Source organism: Maniola hyperantus, chromosome 21, assembly GCF_902806685.2.
Source record: "Maniola hyperantus chromosome 21, iAphHyp1.2, whole genome shotgun sequence".
Taxonomy (NCBI): Eukaryota; Metazoa; Arthropoda; class Insecta; order Lepidoptera; family Nymphalidae; genus Maniola; species Maniola hyperantus.
In genome coordinates, this window is record NC_048556.1 from 9,026,743 (window position 1) to 9,046,302 (window position 19,560).

A 19,560-nucleotide genomic window follows, 5' to 3' on the forward strand; every position below is an offset into this window, starting at 1 on the left:
GTTTTAATAGTCCATTTTAATTTTAGGGGGTATAATTATTATTAAGTAAGGGTAATTAAGTTACACTTCAATTAAAATACAATTAACTAATCAGAAGTCTGAAATAAAATACTTAGTTGATATTCAGAAATCGTTTCGAATTTTACGCGGTCAAAAAGTTCAGTTACCAAAAAAAATTGTATACTTAAAAATTTCTAAATAAACCTGAAAACTATATTAAGACTATAAAGAGGTAAAATTAGTAAGTTCCGGTGTAGGGCGTAATCTCCGGAACCGATACTCCGATTCTGAAAATTCTGTCATGGGTAGATAACACGTTATCCCCGAGTGCTAAAGGATATCAATAGGGTCTTGGACTGTAATAATGAAGTGATTTTTTGTATAGCGGTAGTTTATAGGGCTAGAATTCAATATAAAAGAAAATCATTTAAAAAATCATGATTTTTTTGTTATTTTTACCATGAACGTCACCAAACCAATCCGTAAACGACAATTCTTTCAATTATTAAACATAAAAATAGAGTAATTTCTAATTTTTTCATATTAAAAAATTAAAAATATTTTTCGTTTACGCCATGTGACGTCATTAATCGCTTTCCGTACAGCGTGTTGTTAGTATTATTTTAAAAATTAATAAAAGTCATGATTTTTTAAATTATTCTCTTTAATAATGAATTCTAGCCCCATAAACTACCGTTATACAAAAAATCACGTCATTTTATTACTACGGTCCAAGACCCTATTTCGCAAATGAAGTTGGAGTCAAAAGCTAGTAAAATTATAAAATAAAACATCGGAATTTTCTTTTAAAACAAATTTTATTACGTTTGTACGGACTCTGGCTAAAACTAATGTGAAAATTCCATAGGCATTTGTATGCTTATAGATGCTACATGACAGCTACGCCAGATTGAACTAGCTACGGTCTACGAAATCTAACCGCTTCAACCACATCGCTCTTACAAAAATAAAAGGCAAATGCGGCGGACTCTACTTGTACTTGAAGTCAGTGATAGCCTAGTGGTTGGTAGTCGGATCGCATTTTTTTCTTTTTCATCTAGGCAATATTCGGCTTGACTGCGATCTTACCTAAGCATTGTTAAGTGACGATAAAGACTTTACATGGAAGATCTTTTTTTTTTTCAGATACAAGTTAGCCCTTGATTGTAATCTCATCTGGTGGTTAGTGATGATGCAGTCTAAGATGGAAGCGGGCTAACCTGGAAGGGTTATACTTACCCCTTTGCTTTCTACACGGCATGGTACCTGAACGCTTAATCGTTCCGCGGTATGGTTTTGCCGGTAAGGTGGTAACTAGCCATGGCCGAAACGTGGCGCAGTGGCGACAAGTGGGATGGTTCGATTCCTGCCAATTTGGGAATTTATAACTTCTAAATTGTCTCTGGTCATATCTGGTGAGTGGCTTCGGCCGTGGCTAGTTACCAGCCTACCATACAACGCGATGCCGCATACAAATCTATCAGGTTTAATGAAACTGCCATACCCGTTCCAAGTTAGCCCGCTTCTATCTTAAGACTGCACCATCACTTACCACCAAGTGAGATCGCAGTCAAAGGCTTACTAATATCGTAATAATTATCCTCCTAATAAACCTATCATTTAGTATGAATTTGAAAAAAAGGCCGATTTACGCAACACGGGTACCTATCATGTTTTTAATTTGAAAAGTTAAAACTCAAGGTTAGAAATCAACAACTAAATTGACCCGACCCCCAATTTATTTCATTTGGTTATTTCCGTTCATTTGGTAGGTCATGCTTAGTATCAAAAAAGAGGAAATTATTTTATTGCCCACTCATGAAATTACGAGTACCTATCAAAAGTTATTCGTATGAAACCATTCATAGTCACCGAAAGTTCCACTGATATAAATCTACGAGTAATTTTTCTTCAAATTAATGTTAGGCGTTCTTAGAAATTATTTCTTTTCAATTTGTGGCTTGTACTACAAGCTATTTATTTTAATTTGAACTTTGCATACACTTAATCTTAAAAAACGGTTAAGATGTCCGCCTTTATTTTGGGAGGTCGGGGGTTCGATCCTATTCGGAGTTATGTGCGTTTTTAAAACAATTAAATATCACTTGCTTTAACGGTCAAGGAAAACATCGTGAGGAACCCTGCACGTTTAAGAGTTTTCCATGTTCTCATAGGTGTGTGAAGTCTGTCAAGCCGCATTGGGCCAGCGTGGTAGACTATGGCCGAAACCATTCTCACTCTGAGAGGAGACCTCGCTAAGTAGTGATGAGATATTTGATCTTAGTTTGACAGCAATCATAACTTTTTCATTCGATTACAAGTTAGCCCTTGACTGAGATCTTGATAAGTGACGATGATAGGTATATCTAGGCTGAATTTGTTGATAGTCGAAGAACTTCCCACGGCTGAATTTTTCCTCCAAATCAGATGACAGCCAACAAACTTTCCACAGCTGAATCCTTCCTCTAGACTAGAAAATTTTGAAAATTACGAATTCCCGATGTCCTCTGTTAGACTTGCTCGTAACAACACCCACGTAAGACTCCCACTAGAAACTAGTGTTACAGCTTACTGTAGCATGATATTGAGTAGAAGTTGTAGCTTTGATTCACAGCTATATAAAGTTCAAGCTATTCAAAGATCAAATAAAATAATGTTTTTATTTTTTTGAGTTTTAACTCTGTCTTAATAAAAATAAGTTCAGTCCAATATTATCGCTTATTAACTTCATCTTAAATAGCATCAATACTCACTAGGTGTGATCGAATTTTTAAAAAACGTCTCTTTGAACGATACATATTATATCATGCACTAAGTTATCTCAGTACTATTAAAGAATTAACGATCCGATATTATGGTCGGGTTTTTCGCTGCGAAAGTATTGATCGAAACATGCCAATCTATACATATAAAATTCAAAGTCCTGACTGACTGACTGACATATATATCAACGCACAGCCTAAAACGCTGGTCCTAGACATTAAATTCGGGGGGTGTGTTCTTTGTAAAATGTAGGTATCCACTAAGAAAGGATTTTTTGAAATTCCACCCCTAAGTGGGTTAAATGGGGGATGGAAGTTTGTATGAAAGTCCGTCATTCTTGAAGTTACATCGACGAAAATTGGTATTTAAGCTTTCGGTTAAACATAAAAAAATACGTATTTCGCAATTTTTGGAAATTCTACTACCAAGGGGGTTAGATAGGGGATAAAAGTTTGTTTGAAAGTCCTTCATTTTTCAAGTTATTTGCATGAAAATTGGTATTTGGATTTTCGGCAACAAACGAAGAAATATGTATTTCAGGATTTTTGGAAATTTAGCCCCCACCTCGATTTTCTAAATTCCACCCGAGCGAAGCCGGGGCGGGTCAGCTAGTATATTATAGTATTCATAGGTACGGGTACATTTGAATACGTTTTTTGGACGTCGGTTTATCTACGAGCTACGTAAAGCAAAAACTAGTTTTCCCCACACCCTATAGTAAGATAACATAAAGGCTTTACGACAAGGCGGTCTATTGTAGATATGCCGAATCCATGTTGAATCACACTTCTACGTCGAATAGAGCAAGTCGACTTCATGTTCAATGTCTTTATCGTTCTGTACCGTACGTGACGGTTTCAGCTCTATTCTGTAAAAGTCTCGTTTTCAACGCTGAAACAGCGATGAAATAAAATAAAGATAAACGTGAACAGTATATTATGTATACGAGATATTTTAAACATTAATAAAATAGCTATTAAAAGACTTACTTGAAATAAGTATGTTTTGAAAAATGATATACAAATCTCTAAATGAATATTTCGGTTCCGCTCTGTATAATATAAGTAGCTACTTCATAGTCAAATGTGCTTGTTTTAGACTTTCAAAGCCATGGGCTGTTGGAAACTCTAAAAATAAATTTTATTAATCACAACCAGTGGTAATGACACATGACAAAACGCTTTATTAAGATATTAGAGAAATGACTGATGCTGTCTCTGCTTTGCCTCTTCTGCAAAATTTAATTATTATCTTGTCAGTTTATTTTATTATGACCAAATTGTTTTGAAACAATCTCCTATATTTATATGGTTGTAGGTTTAAAATCCGGGATTGTGAGTTTTACCAGTGAGCCTGTATAATTATAAAAAAGTGGACTTGCACGGAACATTTGTAGAAAATTCATTTATTACGACAATGCAAACACAAACTGTGCCAACGTGATTTTCTGTGTATATACAGTAATTTTCTAAGCTAAGATGTGATGAACGAACTCAACGAAAAAGACAATAGCTTAGAGAATAGCTTATCCGTATTGATCATACGTCGTTTTACCCTCTCTACTATATCTCTACTCATCACGCTTGAACGAGCTCAAGAGCATGATGTTTTAAAACTACCTACACATAACTAGTCTTTGCGCACGACTTTATCTGCCGTATATATTTTTTTTAAACCGTAGATTGATAGAAACTCTTGTTTTCTCGGCATAAAAGTGCACTATGTTCGTTTCCCTAATATAATTGCAATGCTTTGCACTAATATTGTTTAAGCGGTTTATACCTACGGAAAATTTTAACACTTTACTACATTTCGCAATCATACGTTTTTTAGTACGCGACAGGTCGAGATAGCAATCGATGAGGGAACACACCGCACACCCGCACAGCCCCCGCACTAACTCGGTATTGGCGAGCGCGGGTGACGTGCGGGAATACGGGGCCTCCCCCCGCCTCATACTCCGACTGCCATCTCAACCTGTCACGGACGAGTGACGACTATACCTACATACGGCAGGAGTTTGAACCTGCAAACTATGTACTGTATTTTTTAATAATTTATGGGTGTGGACCTAAAAGTTGACTGACTGACTGAATGATCTATCAATGCACAGCTTAAACTACTGGACGGATCGGGATGAAATTTGGCATGCAGATAGCTATTATGACGTAGACATTCACTAGGAAAAGATTTTTGAAATTCCAAACCCTAAGGGAATAAAACAGATGTTTGCGATTTGTGTGGTAGGTACGACGTCGCGAGCATAAGCTAGTAATAAATAAATTGTTACAGTATTTAATAAAATAGGTTTCATGATAAAACTAGTGGACTGGAATTTATATCTCGCGGTCAGATAGTGTGTTCAGGCATTAAATTGAATAATGCCCATGTGAAATGTTTTGGCAGGTTATTGTTATCGAAATATCGACGAGAGTGAAGGAATATTGTGGTTAAAGCCATCAGCGGATGAACACTGTTTGAACGACCATTTTAATTGCAGGCTTCGCGGCCCGCGGCCCGCGGCGGTTCTATGATGTAATTTGGGAAAATGTCACGCTAGGTCATCACGTGCGTGCAATGTACATACTATACGCTCAGTACGAGATTTTATGTCTCACCAACGTTGATAGTATTCGAGTGTCGAAACACTTTCGCGTTATAGTAAACTGGATCTTAACTGCCATGTGTTAAAGCTCAAGTTTGGCTACACATCTACAGCCGGGCGCTCCAAACGGAAACGTTGCGAAATTAAAATCAGTGGCATTGAATTTTTGACTTTAATTCAAGGCAGTTTAGGTCTATTTTACTTTGTCGTTGTTGTGTTTCAAATCTCGAATTCTAGCAACGTTGGTGAGTCAAGTCAAGTCAAGTCAAATGATTTATTCAAAATAGGTAATAAATTACTCTTATTGATTGTCTGGTATAGTGTTAGATTTGTAAGATAATATAGTGGTGATAATTATAACGCAAACTTAAAACTAAAGCTACGAGGGTTCCAAACGCGCCCAGGTCTGAGAAGAGCCCACAACAAACTCAGCCGGGTATTCTTTTTATTATCACCACTTTACAAAATTATTGAAACTTATTAGAACCATCACAAAGTCGTTAAGCAACTCATTCCCAAGCTTGCTTATCATTTAAATAATCCTTTACATTGTAATAGGATTTTTCAATTAGTTTACGTTTTATGAAAACTTTGAACTTGTTGAGAGGCATCTCCAATATGTCTTCTGGAAGCTTATTATAGAAACGTATGGAATTACGAGCAAATGAATTGCTAACTTTACTGAGCCTAGAGGCGGGAATTACAAGTTTATTTTTATTTCTAGTATTTATATTATGACAGTCACTTTTTTTTTTAAATTTATTTATGTTTTTATGTACGTACAGTAAATTTTCAAAAATATATTGATTATGCACTGTCATAATTTTAACTTCCCTAAATTTAGTTCTCAGCGACTCTCGTGGCCCCATACTGTATATGGCTCGAACAGCCCTTTTCTGCAGCACAAAAATAGAATTAATATCAGCAGCATTACCCCATAATAATATACCATATGACATAATGCTGTGAAAGTAACTAAAATATACTAGTCTCGCAGTTTCTATGTCTGTCAACTGGCGAATCTTTTTTACCGCATATGCGGCAGAACTAAGTCTGTTCGATAAGTTTTTTATATGAGAGCCCCATTGAAGTTTTGCATCTAACGTTATTCCAAGAAAAATAGCGGTATCCACTAAATCTAATTCCTCATTATTAAGTTGCACAGTGGTTTTCACCTGCTTAACATTTGGTAAAGTGAGGTGAGACGTACAATCTTATACTAAGCGTACAGTACGCTGCCTAAAGTAACGTGCATTGGCCTTTAGAATGACATTTCGGCTTTGTAGAGCGTCTTCTTTGTCACTCATACCTATGACGTTTTGTCGATCTCAACGACAGGGACAACACTCTACAAATTTCCTATCTCCTTCTAAAGTTCTAAAGTTCAAATAGGAGAAAGAAGATGAGTTAGGTCGCGGCAGAAATGGTAGGCCAAGAAGGCAGGAACATAGTTGCTTCGAGAAAAGAGGGGTTTTAGCCGGTAGGAGTCCCGCACTATCCGATTCGGATGTCCATGAGAATTTCCCTTCCTACGGAAAAAGAGACATGCATGATTGCAGGTTTCCTCACGATGTTTTCCTTTATTGTTAAGGCCAATGATTTTAAATTGCTTAAACCGCTCATCATCATCAATTATGATTTTCAATCATCAATTTTCAATCATCATGATTGATGATTATGAGCGTTTTAAGCAATTTTATTATTTAGCTTATTGACGTCTTAACCACTATCACCGGTTTTTATCAAGAAGATAGCATCAAACAAAGTACCAAATAAAGTACCAAATACAGTAAAAAAGACGTACGGAAGTTCATATCATCAAAGCTTCTTCACATCCTTCATACGATTTACATAGGTACTCATTTGTCAGCCAACGCCGCTGTCTTGAGCATATGCACTTAAGAAAATTACAATCATGAAGAGAAACTTGTTTTGTCCCTTTTGTCATCTAAGTAACTTTTTTCGGAATTTGTCTCAAGGCCCTGAGCAGGCTCGTTTTATTATTCAAATTCAGAGGGCCTAGTGTAACTTTTCAAGTGAATTAACTTGTACAGTATGCCGCAAAAAGTAATGTACATCGACCTTTAGAAGGAGGTACCAGATGGTGAGGATGGGAAACGTGGAGAGGGTATGGCCCTCCCCACGAGCCCTAGCCCTCGTGAGGATCTGTGGATTATGGACACGGGGCGGTCCGTCGCTCACGGTGTGGTCCTCGGGTTGGTTGGCGTGCTGTGGTTCCGGCATGCCTTTAACGGTGTTTGGGGACACGTAGTGCCCCAGTGGTGGGTCTGCTGCGGCGGACATCCGCTGGCGGAGTAACGAGGCGTTGTTGGTTCCTTGTGCTCCGTCGTTAGCGGTGGGGTGGAACTTCGTGAGGTTTTTAGTCGGTAGGAGTCCGACATAACCACTGCACCCCCGTGGCCGGTGGTATCCATGATGGATTTTACTCACAAGAGAGAAAAAAAAAGGTGTGATGTAGGGACGGATAGCGGTTCGACCACTGACCTCTACTAATATAGGTAAGTAGGCACGCTGGACCTACGATTGCCGACCTGTTTTTGAAGAATTTTGATTTTCGCCATTTTGGTGCTGATAGAAGCAGTGAGCGTCATGTGAGCGTACTCGGAAAGAAATTTTAGTGATTAGACATCTATCAACATAGTGCCTACACGAAGACAAACTGTCAAATTTAATCACCGGTACGTTGAGGGGCTTAGACTGCATCATCACTTACCACCAGGTGAGATTGTAGTCATCGGCTAACTTCTGAATCAAAAAATCAGCTCTCATCAAATACTGTCATTTTATATTATGGTACACGTTTTCCAGTCTACCTACCTACTTGAATATGTCGTGAAAAGCGTCGAGAGTTGATATCTTTTTTTTAACTTGGCTTGCGTATGACTGTAATGATACCAATTATTATCTGTAGCTGTACAAAATCTCCATACCGAAAAATCGGCTAAGTTATAGCCGATTTTTACACAGTTAACGTTAACTTGAAAAAGTACAGGGCAGGCAGAGTTAAGTTAACCTTAACAAGGTGTGAATATAATAGCATTTTCCTTTGGCTCTTAAATTAAAGGCTGTATAAAATTTTGCCGTTCGAAATTCGAATTCCACTGAATATTTCGTTAGCATATTTTTGTTCGTATATTGGATCGTAAAAACATTATGTTTTTTTTGTCGCGGCTTTGCTGATGTTACTTTCAAGTAATTTGGGTCAATGGAAAATAACAATGCTAAGTACCTACTTACTGTGAAAATATAATATTTCATAAATTATTATGCTTTGAGGATTTACTACTTTGCTTTGAATATCGCTGGTTCGTTGAATATGTTATTTTGATAAGACATCGGCTTTTAAATTTGAAATATAATTATTTAAAACACAATTTTTGAAATGAAATGAATTGTTTTATTTGTTTGAATATGGAAGAATTTGGATTAATAATAATTATGGATGAATTTGGATGATGTGGAAATTCAAAAGAATTTATATTGTTGAACTAGTTAATGCCCGGCATGCGTTATAATGAAACTTGTGCTCCGCCTATTTATTACCTTGTTGCAAACCACAACAACAACAGTACAAAATTTCAACTCAATTGGATGAATGATCGCAAGTGCTTAGACAATGAACACATAGACAGACAAACTTTAAATTTATACATAAAAATTCTAAGCAGGGAGGCTATGGCATAAAATGGTTCATTATCATCATCATCATCAACCGATAGACGTCCACTGCTGGACATAGGTCTCTTGTAGGGACTTCCACACGCCACGGTCTTTTGCCGCCTGAATCCAGCGGCTCCCTGCGACTCGTCTGATGTCGTCCGTCCACCTAGTGGGGGATCTTCCAATACTGCGTCTTCCGCTGCGAGGTCGCCATTCCAGCACCTTGGGACTCCAACGTCTATCGGTTTTACAAACTATGTGCACTGTCCATTGCCACTTCAGCTTCGCAACCCGTTGAGCTATACCTATTGGTCAGTACGACCAAATCAACGAGTGTGATTTGGGTGAAATTACTAATACATTGAAGTAAATTTTGTGGGGTTTAACGTAAAATAAAGTTTCTAAAGTAAATAAGAAAAGCTGAAAATAGAATGAACCTGTTTTATATGTTAAAAAATACGTTGTACAGGGAACTAAGAGGGCAGGCTGCAGCGGGCGAAAGGACCGTTGATTTTGTTTTGGCGCACGGCCAATCGCCTGTGGTGACTTACTTTTGCAGCAAACTTTATTTTCTTAGAAGCCACGAAGGTATATTGAAAGTGGTAGATAAATAGGAAAGCTTTTTATAGTAGTAGACAAGTGTACGAGTACATTTTTCATTTTGTGTATTATTAGTAGGTATGTACCTACTGTGTATATAATCTAATGTATAATAATACTAGCTTCTGCCCACGGCTTCGCCCGCGTGGCCTACAGGAAACAAATGGCATTTTTTTCAGAAACAAACATTATAACATTAAGACGCGCACCCTGAACAGCACCGAATAACACATATAACCTTCCAACCCCCATTTCATCCCATTAGGGGGGGGGGGGGGTTAAATTCGTTTCTTAGCTGACACCTAACCTCAAGAAAAAACCTACTTTCCAAATTTCAAGTTAATAATATCAATAATTTAAACTTTCCCATACAAACTTTCATCCCCTATTTTACCACCCTTATGGGCGAATTTTTCAAAAATCCTGAAACACGTATTTCTTCATTTGTGACTGAGAACCCAAATACAAATTTTCATGCAAATAACTTGAAAATTGACGGACTTTCATACAAACTTCCATCCCCTATTTAACCCACTTAGGGGTGGAATTTTGAAAAATCCTTTCTTAGTGGATACCTACTCTTTACAAAGAATAGACCCTCCAAATTTCATGTCTTCAGGACCAGCGGTTTAGGCTGTGCGTTGATATATATGTCAGTCAGTCAGTCAGTCAGGACTTTGAATTTTATTTATATAAAAATAATATAAGATTATACCTAGGGCCATTTTCGGCTGCCGCACCAACCCGTGCTTTCGTGATTCCTTTCGTCAAAGGTTGCCTGGAAGAGATCGCTTCAGCGATAAGGCCGTCTTTGCATGCTACAGCTAATAGATTAAGATCCTTGTATGTTTTTTCAATGTTTACTTTGTGTTGTGTGCAATAAAGTTTAAAATAATAATGATAATAATTTTTCAGTTTTTCCCGTTAAATTACAAAAAATCGGCCTCTCTTTTATAAAGGAAACTTGTGTGCAAAATTTCAGCATTCTAGATTCAAGGGTTTTCGCTGGGCGTTGATGAGTCAGCTAGTGCAATTGCAGGATTTGCAACTTTGCAAAGGTTTTCAATTGTGCATTGTATGGTCTAAGTACATTTTCTGAGGATGCTACGGTGTTGGAGCGAAACGTGTGTTGAGTGTGTTTTAATTTTTAGTTTAATTTAATTTATATTTGGGGGGGTTTTTCTGGTTCTAATTCGGTACGTTTTGCTTGCTAGTTGGCTGACTTTTCCTGCATGTTTAGTATTGGGAGGGCGGGTGGTATATATCGCATGTTGCATGTAACCATACATATAGGTCTGTTTAAGCTTTTGGTTCATTGTATGAAATGATGATATGATGATGACTTTAAAACCAGTCAATTTAGTTTAGCTTAGAGATTGAGTAGGTTCAACCAAAATAAAAACCGCCGAATTTCTTGCTGGTTCTTCTCGGTAGGAACGGCATTCCGAACCAGTGGTAAATTAAAACTACCTGACGCACTTTTAAAAAGTTTACATGAATAAAAAAACATTCTATTCTATTCAATTCTATTCTAATAGTCCACTAACTAACACTAATTATATCGAAACAGCGCTTACAATTATACCCGTTAAATTTTAACTGTGCCGTTAACTCGATTCAGACAAAATCTCATTGACTACCAACATTACATAAACTGCAGTTATTGAACAGGTAATAAACGCCCACATTAGAGCCATTCCTACACATTGAAACTTGGCATAATCTCCAATAGACCGCCCACGTTCAGTGAATAATTTTATTGCCATACAGCCTGTACCCGAACGGAACAATTTGTGATAGTTATTGCACGAGTGCTCCTTTCCAATTGGAGTCAAAACCACAGAATACTCAATAGTAGGTATCTTACAATGTAAAACTCAATTGGATATGACTCAGAGGAGCCCTTTCACCGTTGTTCCTACTTTCCAAAGTAATATGAGGTACAGTACGCGCCAAAAAATTATGTACATCGACCTTTAGAATGAGATTTCAGCTTTGTAGAGCGTTGTCTCTGTCACTAATATGACGTTTTGTTAGTCTCAACGACAGAGACAGTGCTCTACAAAACCGCTATCACTTTCTAAAGGTTGATGTACATTATTTTCTGACGTGTACTGTACAACACCCTATTGTCCATACAAGTGGTCCTAATTATTGAAACAGCGGTCACGTTATGTCCGTTAAATTTTAACTGTGCCATTAACTCGATTCACACAAAATCTCATTGACTACCAACATTACATAAACTGCGGTTATTGAACAGGCACGAAAGGTAATAAACGCCCACATTAGAGCCATTCCTACACATTGAAACTTGGCATAATCTCCAATAGACCGCCCACGTTCAGTGAATAATTTTATTGCCATACAGCCTGTACCCGAACGGAACAATTTGTGATAGTTATTGCACGAGTGCTCCTTTCCAATTGGAGTCAAAACCACAGAATTCTCAATAGTAGGTATCTTACAATGTAAAACTCAATTGGATATGACTCAGAGGAGCCCTTTCACCGTTGTTCCTACTTTCCAAAGTAATATGAGTACAGTACGCGCCAAAAAATAATGTACATCGACCTTTAGAATGAGATTTCAGCTTTGTAGAGCGTTGTCTCTGTCACTAATATGACGTTTTGTTAGTCTCAACGACAGAGACAGTGCTCTACAAAACCGCTATCACTTTCTAAAGATTGATGTACATTATTTTCTGACGTGTACTGTACAACACCCTATTGTCCATACAAGTGGTCCTAATTATTGAAACAGCGGTCACGTTATGTCCGTTAAATTTTAACTGTGCCATTAACTCGATTCACACAAAATCTCATTGACTACCAACATTACATAAACTGCAGTTATTGAACAGGCACGAAAGGTAATAAACGCCCACATTAGAGCCATTCCTACACATTGAAACTTGGCATAATCTCCCATAGACCGCCCACGTTCAGTGAATAATTTTATTGCCATACAGCCTGTACCCGAATGGAACAATTTGTGATAGTTATTGCACGAGTAACCTCCTTTCCAATTGGAGTTTAAACCACAGAATTCTCAATAGTATATACCTTACTCAATTTGATATGGCTCAAAGGAGCCCTTTCACCATGGTTCCTACTTTCCAAAATAACATTACGTATACAGTCTATACCCGTCTCAAACTGGTGCGGTATAGCTCGGTGGTGCGTTGCAGTTAGAGGATTCGATCTCGGGATCCCGGGATCCCGGTCATATTTTAGTCCCGAAATTTTCGGGATCAAATTTAATGAATCCCGGGATTTTCGGGATTGATACATTTTTTAAATAAGTCAATAAAAATTTGCGTGAAACGAAACGTACTTACCTTGATTTGACATTTTGACAGCCATCTTGTTTACAAAGCTGATTTCATTTGTTTTTCTAACGACCGGTACCGGATTATGCGTAAAAGTGTGTAAAAATTCCGCTTCACATCGTGTAAGTATTGATATATTTTTTTGTTTATTGGTGATAATCAATGAAATTATTAAAAGCAACAATGCATTAATGTGTCTGAGTAAATATAGATGAAAATGTACAAGTGTTATTTTCTTTAGCTCTAAGAGGTTATGTTAATGTCGTACATAGACCTAAATGTTCTTTTCATTTTTATTTAGGTTTAAGAAGTAGATATATGTCCTCACAAAACTAAAAGATAAATAAAGAATTGATTTTAGTATGTTTTACTGTCTTTTTTTACCACTTTCCATTACAATTACAATCCCGGGACTATCCCGGGATCCCGGGATTATCTACAGTTAATTACACAAATCCACCGGGATCGAATCCTCTAGTTGCAGTATGTATAGAGCGGTGGTGGCCTATAGTGGTTAGGACGTCGATCTACTTTCGGGAGGTCAGGGGTTAGATCCATGTCACGCATTTCTAACTTTTAGGAGATGTGTGCGTTTTAAGCAATTAAAATCTCTTGCTTTAACGGTGAAAGAAAACATCGTGAGGAGACCTGCATGCCTGAGAGCTCCATAACGTTCTCAAAGGTGTGTGAAATCTGGAAATCCGCACTGGGTGTAGCAGACATGGCATAAACCCTCTTCATTCTTAGAGGAGGAAAAAACATATCTTTATTTTTCCTACAGTAAAACTTATTTTACCCGATTAGCCCCAAAACTAAAGAATATGAAAGTCATACCATATTTTTCGTAGTAAAATATTCCGAGTAACAACCGATAATCGTGAGTGAATACCTTTTAAGGGAGCACTTAGTAGGTAAGATGATCGTCCTGTACTGTACGGTATCACTTGGAAATTGAGCATTCGATATTCCCGCAAAGTTATGAAGTGGGATACGTCTCAGTAGTTCACAGCCGCAATGCTTCAGTTTACACTTACCTACCTTCTTGCTTGCAGGTGATGCCCGCGACTTTGTCCGCGTGGAATTAGGTTTTTTAAAAATCCCGTGGGAACTCTTTGATTTTTCGGGATAAAAATTAGCCTATGTCACTCTCCAGGTCTTTATCTATACCCATGCAAAAAATCACGTCAATCCGTTGCACCGTTGCGACGTGATTGAAGGACAAACCAACAAACCAACAAACCAATAAACCAACAAACAAACACATTTTCGCATTTATAATAAGGGTACTGATATAATAAGTGTACTGACTAGCTTATGCTCGCGACTTTGTCCGCGTGGACTACACAAATTTCAAACCACTATTTCACCCCCTTAGGGGTTGAATTTTCAAAAATCCTTTCTTAACGGATGCCTACGTCATAATAGCTATCTGCGTACCAAATTTCAGCCCGATCCGTCCAGTAGTTGAGCTGTGCGTTGATAGATCAGTCTGTCAATCAGTCAGTCACCTTTTCCTCTTATATATTTAGAAGAAGATTACAGTCGATCCACGGACACAATAGGGATGATGATGCCCTGCCAGACGCCCTTAAAGTTTAACGGTGTCTGGCAGGGGGTTGCCACGATACTATTAGGTAAGTGTCTGGCAATGCATGACGTGATTTCTAATACTATTTCGAAAAAGATATGAAAAAAATAGATTTTACACTTTGACGTAAGATTTTTTTACACCTTAATAAAGGTGGCTTTGGGAGATAACAGGTAATCCTGTAAAACCTGTTATCTCCCAAAGTCACCATGATCCAAACTTCATAGTCGCTGATCGTTCCTCCCTGTGTTAGGGACAATACCCAGAGAAATTTTCAGCTTTTATAAATTTTCAGCTTTTATAAGTTTGGCACGCGCTGGCTGAGTCCATTTGTGTTAATAGTTAAATGTTTGAGGTTATCTATCTAGTAGGTATCTAACTTTTTTCTTGTCTCGTACGATCTCGATACGTTCAATATTGATCGTTCACTCTGATATTGATACCGGTGTCGACTAGGGTCGCAGAAAATTAAGAAGTCTATTGTGAGCGTCGCATTCTTTCCCCCCTTTAATTAAAATTTCTCACCGACGACGACGACGGTCTTCGATATTAATTTTTCTGCTTTTAATTACGATATTGGTAAGATGGAAAAGGCTTCAATGTTCTGAACTATTTTTTACAAATTCTTACGAAATATTGTTAAAAAAACCGGCCAAGTGCGAGTCAGGCTGGCGCAACGAGGGTTCCGTACTACAGTCGTATTTTTTCGAAATTTTGCACGATAATTCTAAAACTATGATACATAAAAATAAATAAAAATCTGTTTTGAAATGTACAGATGAAGACCTTTCATATGATAGGTACCCCACTTGATATAGTTATCTTACTTCGAAAATTGAAAATATTGAATATTAGTTCACAACCACAATTTAATTTTTTTTGTGTGATGTAACAACAAATTCACGGGTTTCAGATTTTCCCCCGAATGTCAGCTGTAAGACTACCTCATACCATCAGGCCTACCTGCCAAATTTCATCATTCTTGGTCAACGGGAAGTACTCTGTAGGTTTCTTGACAGACCGACAGACGGACAGACAACAAAGTAATCCTATAAGGGTTCCGTTTTTCCTTTTGAAGTACGGAACCCTAAAACAATATTTTGTTCAGGGTGGGTGCGGCGGGTGGCCTCATAGCAACAGCGTATGTTAGTCGATTGTACTGGGTAAGCAACGTTGACCCGAGTTGGTAAATAATGATTGGAGCATCCCTAGATGCCGGTACGGTAGAAGTTAGCCACGGACAATACCTCCCATCAGACCAGATCCGTGCCAACTTCATCGTCATCATCACGATCAACCCATCACCGGCTCACTACAGAGAACGGATCTCCTCTCAGAGTGAAGGATTTTGGATATAGTCTACCACGCTGGCCATGTGCGGATTGGTAGACTACACACACATTTGAGAACATTACGGAGAACTCTCAGGCATGCAGGTTTCCTCACGATGTTTTCCTTCACCGTTAAAGCAAGTGATACTTAATTAAAGCGCACATAACTCCAAAAAGTTAGAGGTGCGTGCCCGGGATTGAACCCCCGACCTCCGATTAGAAGGCGGACGTCCTAAGCACTAGGCTATTACAGCTTAAAAGCTGACAACTTAAAAATAATAAATTTTAAAATTGACCCTAACGAGGATCGAAACCTCAATTTATAAGACGACAACTCTTATTACTGCGCAAGAGAGGTCATCAAGTTTTCTTTATGAACCTTTTATATACAGGACGACTTATAGACAAAAATGTTATTCCTGTAAAGTCTTGTGAAGAAAAGCTTAAAGAACTTTAAGTGTTTATACGCTTGAAGCCTTAAAGCTTAAAAGCCGTCGAGGAAGATGACAGAAAAGTGCCATTGTGATATCTGAATTGAATTTCTATTGCAAACTTGACAAAAGCGACAAAAGAAACGTGTGACAGTAGATTCATTCTTTGAAATGCGAGTATCTTTGGAAGGCCATAAGAGATTTAGTGAGCTGAATTATTGTCTGCCTAAATGCAGATAATAGCTCTAAAAGATATTTTGAGCTAGATGATGCCCACGACTTAGTCCGCGTGTAGGTTTTTGAAAATCCCATAGGAAATCTTTAACTTCTCGGGATTTTTAGTAGGATGTGTCATTTTCCAGGTCTTCAACTATACCCATGCAGAAAAACACGTCAATCCTACGTGATTGAAGGACAAACCAACAAACACACTATCAATTTTATGTTGCCCATTGATAAGTCTCGTTTTCCAGCTCTAAATATACTATTCATAAAAGCTAAATTTATACGAGATCTACAGTACGCGGCAGAAAATAATGTACATCGACCTTTAGAAGGAGATAACGGATTTGTAAAGCATTCTCTCTGTCGTTGAGACCGACAAAACGTCATATGAGTGACAGAGACAACGCTCTACAAAGCCGAGATGTCATTCTAACGTACTTGATGATAAAAAACTTTTGTGAAATATGTTGTGAAAAAGATTTGACGGAGTTACGTAGTACTTAACATCGACAAGAAATATAATTTCCTATTTTTCAGGATAAAAACTATCCCATGGTATCCTATCCGGTCTTTCCTATCCTGCAGTAGCATCACCAAAAAATATAATTCCCTATTTTTCGGTATTAAAACTATAACATAGTATGTCGTTCCTATCCTACATTATATACTTGGTGGTTCTACGTACGTAGCATGCGAGCTACGTACGTAGAACCGGGCAAAATATTGTCCAAAAGGGCGTGAGGCAAACAGAGGTCTACAACATAATTGAATGCCACACGTGTCTAGCTTTTGGCGCATAGCCTTCCATATTGCTTCGTAATATTTCCCAAGCGATTTCTTTCTTACCATCTTTCGTATGTAAGCGACAGCTTATTTAATCTGGCATTAAGAGCATCTCTGCCTGAGACGTACTCGATATTAGCTCTATTTGAATATAGACTAATATAAATAAAAAACCGGCCAAGTGTAAGTCGGATTCGCGCACGAAGGGTTCCGTATTATCTATACTAATATTATAAAGAGGTAATGTCGTTAAGTTTGTTTGTAAGTAGGGGGTAATCTCTGAAATACTGAACAGACATTAAAAATTCTTTCACCAATAGAAAGCTACATTATTCCTGAGTGACATATACAGGGCTAGATTATATACACGCGGGCGAAGCCGCGGGGATCAGCTAGTTATCTATAAAACGAGCAAAAAAATCACGATTGATGTATTGTTACCCCTTGTTTTTTAGTATTTGTTGTCTAACTATCACGATTCATGAGATACAGCCTGGTGACAGACGGACGGACAGCGGAGTCTTAGTAAGAGGTTCCCGTTTTACCCTTTGGGTACGGAATCCTAAGTGCGTATAACTTCCGAACGACTGTACCAAATTGGATGATTATTTTTTTGTGTTCTTTATTCTCATTATTTTGGATTTATAATATTACTTACTTAGATATTAATATGATGACAAAAATGATAGTGCGTCTGAACGTGGTTAACAGTTATCAACAAATATTATAAAGAGGTAAAGTTTGAAGTGAACTACTGAAACGATTTTGAAAATTCCTTCATCAGTAGAAAGCTACATTATTGCTGCGTGACATAGTCTAAATTTTATTTTCAAAAAATTAGAGATCCCTACGAAAATTTTAATAAGCTACCCGTACGAAGCCGTGGTGGGCCGCCATCCAGTATGTTATATTTTTGTACGCTCATGACGCAAACACCACGGGATGTATTACTTACTTTTTCCCATTTTAAAAGAAAAAAAGAAAAAAATATATAAAGTCAGGCGAGTAAAAAACCCAGATAGTACAAAAAAGCGGTTATCTGTGTAACAAAAGTTTTAAGTCATAAAAAAGTAATTTATTTTAGCTTCCAGCAATACTCGATAAGTCACCTTTCTTTTGTTAAACATTTATTCCTGATTTTTCCAACCTTTATACCAGGTGTCAGTGAAATATTCGCCAATATACCGACTCCCGAGGGACTGTTGATCTTTGTCGATAAACGAAGTGTCAGTTCGTATCGTGTCGCCCCGGGATTGAGTTGCAAAACTGTTTTTACTTTGTCATAAATTTGAGATCACATGTGCGTTTTATGGATACTACGAGCTACGAGTACTTGAGACTATTGTTGTTCTCACACCTAGTACAAACTTTATGATTAAAACTAGCTTAGGTTCATATGTCCGCGACTTCGTAAGCGTGGACTACACAATTTTCAAACACCTTAGGGGTTGAATTTTCAAAAATCCTGTCTTAGCGGAGTTTTAAGTCATAATAGCTAGGTATCTGTAATCTACATGCCAAATTTCAGCCCGATCCCTCTAGTAGTTTGAGCTGTGCGTTGACAGATTATTCATTCAGTCAGTCACATTTTCGTTTTTATTATGTAGTATATTTAGATTTCACATTTCAAAAGACTTATAAAGTCACACATATAAAAAGTACAGAGTAAGTACAAGAAAGCGTTATCTACCTGCGTTACAAAACTTTTGAGTTATAAAAAGTAATTTATTTTGGCTCCCAGCGATACTCAATAAGTACCGCCTTTCTTTTGTTGAAAAGTTATTCCTGATTTTTCCAGCTTATCACCTTCATACCTGGTGTCAGTGGAATATTCGCGAATATCACGAGTCCCGAGGGACTGTTGAACTTTGTCGATAAACGAAGTGTCAGTTCGTATCGTATCGCCCCAGGATTGAGTTGCAAAACTGTTTTTACAGCTTTGTCATAAATTTGAAATCACATGTGCGTTTTATGGATACTACGAGTACGTGAGACTATTGGTTGTTGTCACACCTAGCACAAACTTTACGATTAAATAAAGTTACATTTTGAGCGCATAATGTGGATTGGCAGACTTCACACTCCTTCGAGAACATCATGGAGAACTCTAAAAAAAAATTTTTTATTCGAATAAACTTTTACAAGTACTTTCGAATAGTCGGATGCATCTACCACTGGTTCGGAATGCCTTTCCTACCGAGAAGAACCCGCAAATAGGTATT

The 19,560-nt window shown here is 37.6% G+C and overlaps 1 protein-coding gene across 1 annotated transcript in view; it reads left to right on the forward strand.

Annotated features, from left to right (window-relative positions):
• The window catches only part of LOC117992355 (uncharacterized), a 257,093-nt gene that overhangs the window by 238 nt on the left and 237,295 nt on the right, over nt 1-19,560 (forward strand). The gene's annotated exons all lie outside the window — the stretch shown is intronic.